The sequence below is a fragment of the Callithrix jacchus genome, chromosome 15 (genome assembly GCF_049354715.1).
Source record: "Callithrix jacchus isolate 240 chromosome 15, calJac240_pri, whole genome shotgun sequence".
Taxonomy (NCBI): domain Eukaryota; kingdom Metazoa; phylum Chordata; class Mammalia; order Primates; family Cebidae; genus Callithrix; species Callithrix jacchus.
In genome coordinates, this window is record NC_133516.1 from 73,435,849 (window position 1) to 73,441,561 (window position 5,713).

At 48.0% G+C, this 5,713-nt stretch overlaps 1 non-coding gene across 1 annotated transcript; it reads left to right on the forward strand.

The window, feature by feature from the left end:
- LOC118148183 (small nucleolar RNA SNORA24) lies at window positions 1-129 on the forward strand. Its single transcript, XR_004734959.1, has one exon. It is a non-coding gene; the product is annotated as a small nucleolar RNA SNORA24 (small nucleolar RNA).
- Window positions 130-5,713: the final 5,584 nt, after the last annotated feature.

The window sequence follows — 5,713 nt, forward strand, 5'->3', positions numbered from 1 at the left end:
CTCCACGTATCTTTGGAACCTGTCAGCTGTGGCAGTCGCCCTTCCTAGCCATGGAAGAGCACATTCTTGTTTTTGTTGACAAAGCTGTCACCATTTGGTATCAGATTCTGGCCTGCACAAGTAACATTCTTCACCATTAAAAACCTGGAGGGTTTCAGGTTATTGGGCAAACTTTTCTAAACTATTGTTCAAATGTTTCTAGAAAAAAAAATTGGAATTCCAACATAGAAATTTTGGGAAGGGGCACCAACATTCAGACCATAGCAGAATCCAAGACAAAATAGAGGAAAACAAGGAAATGAAGAGGGACTTGTTTGAGTGACACAATTTTGGGAACCCACATTCAGCCATTTCAGAAGCTATCTGCTCCCCTCCCACTCCCTATTAGTCCCCCAATCCCACTTTTAGGCCTTCACCGCTTGCTGAATGGAAAGTCACAGCTGCACCCAGGGGCTGCCTCAGTGGCAGCTGCAGCAACATCAGTGCCCGGGTCCAGCCTGAGTGGACTCAGAGGCTTTGGCTTCCAGTGACTGCCCAGATGAGCCAGGTAATATGACATAGAAATGTGGGGAGTGAACATTCCCATGAGTAAACTCTGACCATCAAGACTGAGGATTCAGAAAGGAACTGAGGAGTAATATCTTTTACTTTTCCTCTTCCCAATAGACTGTTCAGCATGACCTCCCTAGACATGTCTCATCTAGGTTATCAGAATTAGCAGATATAAATCCTTGTATTAAAACATTCTTTGCGTTCATCTAAAATTCAAATTTAACCGGGAATCCTATATTTGATCTGGCAGCCCAAACCCAACAACCATGTTTGCTGAGACTCTGCAGCCGGTTTGATGACACGCGACCCTGTCCTTGCTTTTCCTCCTGCACTCCGTTCTTTACTCACTCCTCTGTCTCCTTTACTCTTGCTGCCCTGGGCTCTCTTTTCTAGGGGACAAAGAAAAACAGGCCAACTCAATAGGATTTCTGTCACTTGCATCTGAAGAATCCTTACAACAAAATGTAGGGCTAGCACAGTGGCTCACACCTATAATTCCAGCACTTTGGGAGGCTTAGGTGGGCGGATCACGAGGTCAGGAGTTCGAGACCAGCCTGGCCAATATGGTAAAACCCTGTCTCTACTAAAAATGCAAAAAAAAAAAAAACCTCATTGAGGCCGGGCGCGGTTGCTCAAGCCTGTAATCCCAGCACTTTGGGAGGCCGAAGTGGGTGGATCATGAGGTCAGGAGATCGAGACCATCTTGGTCAACATGGTGAAACCCTGTCTCTACTAAAAAATACAAAAAATTAGCTGGGCATGGTGGCGTGTGCCTGTAATCCCAGCTACTCAGGAGGCTGAGGCAGGAGAATCGCCTGGACCCAGGAGGCGGAGGTTGCAGTGAGCCGAGATCGCGCCATTGCACTCCAGCCTGGGTAACGAGAGCGAAACTCCATCTCAAAAAAAAAAAAAAAAAAACTAGTTGAGCGTGGTGGTGTGTGCCTGTAGTCCTAGCTACTTGGGAAGCTGAGGCAGGAGAACTGCTTGAACCCAGGAGGCAGAGGTTGCAGTAAGCCAAGATTGCGCCACTGCACTCCAGCCTGGGAAATAGAGACTCCATTTCAAAAAAAAAAAAAAAAATGTAGCCTCAGTTCCTCCTCCTGTGGGATGAGGATGACAGTTTCTACCCATTGACAGCTTCGGATAGATGGTGCTATTGTTTGGATGTTTGTTCCCTTCAAATCTCATGTTAAAATGTAATCCACAGTGTTGGAGGCGGCGCAAATGGACTGACACAGATGGGAAGAGCAAGTGGCCTGAGGAAGGACAGGCGGTAACACCAGGACCAATGGGCCACTCTAGCAGGCTTGAGCCCCAGAGCTGCCCCCTGCCACACTGAGCTCACGGGGCTGCTGGGAAATGGGGCTGCTTGCCCTGCTGTGGCTGTGTTCCTTCCATGATCTCTCACTGGGATGATGTCTCTCCTGGCTCTGCTTCACCAGACCACAATGCCTGCCTGCTTCAGACTTTGTCAGTCAGATTAACAAGCACCAGGGAGACCAGGAGGACCAGAGGACTGCCTTTACCCTGCCACTCTTTCTACAGTGTGGACTGCAGCCCTCCTCTGGCTTCATGCTGATAAGGCTGTGGGAGGCTCGGCCTGTCTTAACCTAACCAACACTTGCCTCTCCCTGAGTGCACCTGCAATCCCCTTTGCCTGGAATGACCCTACTGTGGCCTTTAAGGCCCTGCACTATCTGGTCTTTATCTGTCTTTCATTGATTTATTCACTCAACAAACACAGCTTGGGCAGACTGTGTGGCAGGCACTGTTCTAGGCACTGTCTACCAAGAGACAGCAGTGAACAAAACAGACAGAAATCCCTGCCTTCATGGGACTTACAGCCTAGTGCAGAGATAGAAAATAAAGCATGCACAGAAGAAAAATATATAGGGTATCAGGTGATAAGTATGATGGGGGAAAATAATGCAGGGACGAGGGGTGAAGACACACCCTTCCCCCTCTAGCCTCACTCTCTCCCCAGTCAGTCCATTCCCACCATGCTGGTCTTCTTTCTTTCTCAAGTGCACCAAACTCCCTCCAACCTTAGGGCCTTTGTGCTTCTAGTTCTTCTGTCTAGGAAAGTCTCCTCCTTCTCCTTCCCTACTGCAAAGATTGTTGCATGGCTGGATTCTTCTTACCATTGGAGTCTTGGCTCAAGTGACACTCCAGGGAGGCCCTGTTGAATCATCCAGTCCAGTACCTTTTCCCGGTTACTCTTTAACCCATTAGCTTGTTACACCGCTATATTTTCTCCATGTCGCCACTCTGAGAAATGCTCCTCTGTGCTTATGTATTTACATGCTCAGTGTTTCTCCCCCTAGAATTTCAGCACCATGACAGTGAGGACTTTGTCTTGACTGTCTGTCCCTCCAATGCCTGGAACATAGTAGGCGGTAGGCATTCAGTGAGTAGTTATTGAGTTACTGATACAGTCATTGCTCTTTTGTCCTCCCCCCACCTCCACCCCCAGTTCATTTTCTTTCACCTAAAGAACTCCTACTTTTCCTTTAAGACTAGTCTAGCAAGAGACCAGGCATGGTGACTCACACCTGTAATCCCAGCACTTTGGGAGGCCGGGGTGTGCAGACTGCCACATGGCAAAACCCTGTTTCTACAAAAAATACAAAAGTTAGCTAGGTGTGGTGGCACAGGCTTGTAATTCCAGCTACTCAGGAGGCTGAGGAGGGAGGATGGCTTGAACCTGGGAGGCAGAGGTAGCAGTGAGCCAAGGGCATGCCACTTCACTGTAGCCTGAGTGATACAGCCAAACCTTGCCTAAAAAAATCAAACACACAAACAAAAAGACTAGTCTAGTGGGGAGACACCAGTAAACACTACAATACTCTATTAATTAAGGCAACACTAGCTGCTATAACAAATAGGCCTTCAAAGGAATTACATCTCAGACATAGTTGAAGCAGGTAGCTTTCCTCTATACATTGATCCTGGACACTGGGCTCCATCCATCTTGTGGCGGCACCATTCCTAAGGGTCGTGTCATTGCCCAAATACAGCTGGTAGCAGGACATTGATGGTGTGTAGATGACACAACTGCTTTTTAAAGGCCTTGGTGTGGAAGTGACACATAATGGGTTCTGCTTACATTCCTTTAGCAAGAGCCAGTAGTATGACCACACCTAGATGTAAGAGGTGGTGGGAAACAGGGTGCCAGCTGGAAAGCTGCTTTCCAGCAACATCCACTTGGTATAGAAGAAGGAGAAATAAGGCCGGGCGTGGTGGCTCATGCCTATAATCCCAGCATTTTGGGAGGCCGAGTCGGGTGGATCACGAGGTCAAGAGATCGAGACCATCCTTGTCAACAAGGTGAAAGAAACCCTGTCTCTACTAAAAATACAAAAAAATTAGCTGGGCATGGCGGCGGGTGCCTATAATCCCAGCTACTTGGGAGGCTGAGGCAGGAGAATTGCCTGAACCCAGAAGGCGGAGGTTGCAGTGAGCCGAGATCGCGCCCTTGCACTCCAGTCTGGGTAACAACAGCAAAACTCCATCTCAAAAAATAAAAATAAAAAAAGAAGAGGGAGAAATAAGCCCTGGGGCAGTGGCTCACACCTGTAATCCTAGCACTTTGGAAGGCTGAGGCCGGTGGATCACCTGAGGTCAGGAGTTCAAGACCAGCCTGGCCAACATAGTGAAACCCCATTTCTACTAAAAATATGAAAAATTAGCTGGGCGTGATGGCAGATACCTGTAATCGAGCTATTTGGGAGCCCAAGGCAGGAGAATCACTTGAACGAGGAGCCAGAAATTGCAGTGTGGGGAGACCGCATCACTGCACTCCAGCCTGGGCAACAAGAGTGAAACTCTGTCAAAAAACAAAAAAGAAGCCGGGTGCGGTGGCTCACGCCTGTAATCCGAGCACTTTGGGAGGCCGAGGCGGGTGGATCACGAGGTCAAGAGATCGAGACCATCCTGGTCAACATGGTGAAACCCTGTCTCTACTAAAAAAAATACAAAAATTAGCTGGGCATGGTGGTATGCACCTGTAGTCCCAACTACTCGGGAGGCTGAGGCAGGAGAATTGCTTGAACCCAGGAGACGGAGGTTGCAGTGAGCTGAGATCGTGCCACTACACTCCAGTCTGGGTAACAACAGTGAAACTGCGTCTCAAAAATAAATAAATAAAAATAAAAAATAAAAAAGAAGAAGAGGGAGAATAAATTGTGCTTCAGAAACTGTATTTCTGGGCTGGGCACAGTGGCTCACACCTGTAATCCCTGCACTTTGGGAGGCCAAAGTGGGCAGATCACTTGAGGCCAGGAGTTCCAGACCAGCCTGGCCAACCTGATGAAACCCCATCTGTACTAAAAATACAAAAAATTAGCTGGGCATGATGGTGGGCACCTATAATCCCAGCTACTCAGGAGACTGAGGCAGGAAAATCACTTGAACTGGGGAGGTGGAGGTTGCAGTGAGCTGAGATTTCGCCACTGCACTTCAGCCTAGGTGACAGAGCAAGACTTCATCTAAAAAAAAAATATTGTATTTCTGCCTCTGCCACAAATACAGTGTGGTAAAGGAAGCACAGGAGCTAGGGTGACCCAGAAGAGGCACTTAATATAGCCAGAGAGACAGAGTAGTTAAAGAGGGCTTTTTCAACGAGGCAGTGCTGAGGCAGCTCATAAAGGGTAAGAATTTGTTGGGCAAAGGAAGAGGAGGTTTGTTTCCGGCAAAGGGACCACTGTATGCAGAGGTTTGCTGAAAAGAGAGCATGTCATAAATTGTCCCAGAAAGTGCTGATATATTCATTGCCAAGGGGAGGGAGTTAGAGCAAAGGAAGCAGGAAAAGCAAAGAAATCCAAGCAGAAAGATCAGGTCATGCCATGTGGTGAAAGCTTGGACTCAAATGTTTGAGATGGACGTTTCCTGTTTTCTTGGTATTGACAATGGAGATCCAAAATTGACTCGAAATAGTGCTGTGGACCTCACACTTAAGGATGATTCAAAGACTCTGTTGAGACTGGGGCAAGAACATGCCACAGGTATGTACAAAGAGGTGGCAGAACCGGCCCTACTACAATCACTCATCCCTCCCCACCCCCCAATATGAGCACAAGTGTGAGAAGTGATGACAGGGAATCCATGCTAGTCAGTGCCCACTAGGGAACGCTGGGGTTTTCTTTCCTTCTTCACTATTGCC